The sequence below is a fragment of the Neophocaena asiaeorientalis genome, unplaced genomic scaffold (assembly GCF_003031525.2).
Source record: "Neophocaena asiaeorientalis asiaeorientalis breed wild unplaced genomic scaffold, Neophocaena_asiaeorientalis_V1.1 scaffold125, whole genome shotgun sequence".
Lineage (NCBI taxonomy): Eukaryota > Metazoa > Chordata > Mammalia > Artiodactyla > Phocoenidae > Neophocaena > Neophocaena asiaeorientalis.
In genome coordinates this window covers 1,658,960-1,660,409 of record NW_020174425.1, presented here as the reverse complement: position 1 = coordinate 1,660,409, position 1,450 = coordinate 1,658,960, and the positions used below count along the sequence as shown (strand labels likewise).

Sequence of the window (1,450 nt, the reverse complement as noted above, 5' to 3'; positions counted from 1 at the left end):
TTTTTTTTTTTTTTTTTTTTTTGCGGTACGCGGGCCTCTCACTGTTGTGGCTTCTTCGTTGCGGAGCAACAGGCTCCGGACGTGCAGGCTCAGCGGCCATGGCTTATGGGCCCAGCTGCTCTGCAGCATGTGGGCTCTTCCCGGACCGGGGCACGAACCCGCGTCCCCTGCATCGGCAGGCGGACTCTTGACCACTGCGCCACCAGGGAAGCCCCAGCCTACTTTTTAATATCACTATGCACTGACAATTCTAAGCAATGCCAATCATACTACTTCTCTCTGAAAAAAAATTTTTGTTGGTCTAAATTCTAAACAACTGCTGCCATTACTGAAATTTAAGAATATATATATGTAAGCTGAGAATTACCATTTTTTTGGTTACCTGTTCTTTAACAAACACTGTAGTCTACATGGAAATAAACCTAACTCCTCTGGACATGGACTCAGCTACACATGTTTATTTCAAGAATAAGCAGCCAAGTTCTGTTTTTTTCATTTTCATAATCACTGTGCTATAATTTAGTTTGAATCTATGTTTGAACACAGGATTATATAGTAGTACCACAGCAGTTAGAGATATGAACTGAGCCTGAGCAAGTTCAAATAATTTGTAACCATTACACACTTTGGAGACTTTTACTGAATATAACAGAAATTTATGATGAATTTTCTGGTGAAGGTATTTTAGTGGAAATTTTTCAACTGCAGAAACATTTGAAAGCTGCTAGAGCTGATCCCAAAGAACAAAGACCTGGACAGTATTGCAGTTTCTGGAAGTTACTATGAAGTGGGATTTTTATGAAACTCTGATAAACTTATCTTTATTTTAAAGCTTTTCTAATTACTTGTGTATCTATTTCTTCATGTGAAAGAAACATTTGAAATTAAAATAGTGTCCTTCAATCAACTATGAGTGAGGCCACACCAATTCTATTGACCATGACTATGTGAAGATCAGTTTGACAAAGCCACTGACAAATTTGCAGAAGTGAAGGCTTAAAGCGGAAAGCACAGTGGAGTTATTCATCACCACCACCATGGGGACCAAAATGTAAGTATGAATATTTTTCTCCTTTTTCCAAAAAACACATCATTGTACTTAAATGTATTAAAACTTAATTTTTTTGCATTTATTAATTTTTAATTAGGATTATTATTTATGTAAAATTTAATAAATGAAAATGGGCACTGTCTGCATTTCTTTTCTGGACATAATACTTTTTGTTCATTTTATTTCATGATTATTACTGAAAATATTTTAGGGGGAGAGGTGTTAAAAATGGTCCCTTTCAGGTGTCAAATACACTAGGTGTGCCACTGCGACCATCTTTTCATTTTAACTCAAAAGAAATAAAACACATTCTTGATCTTTTTAGTAACACAACTTTGTTTTTGAAAATTATGCCAGAAAGCAGTTCATTTTAATAAGGCAAACTTTTAATAAGAAATA

General features: G+C 35.5%; 1 long non-coding RNA gene across 1 annotated transcript in view; it reads left to right on the top strand.

Moving 5' to 3' along the window:
• The window catches only part of LOC112407408 (uncharacterized), a 31,086-nt gene extending 30,041 nt beyond the window's left edge, over positions 1 to 1,045 (top strand). The window contains exon 4 of the long non-coding RNA XR_003004739.1: positions 873 to 1,045. This is a non-coding gene — a long non-coding RNA (uncharacterized LOC112407408). The remainder of the gene's footprint in view (positions 1 to 872) is intronic.
• The last annotated feature ends 405 nt before the right edge of the window (positions 1,046 to 1,450 follow it).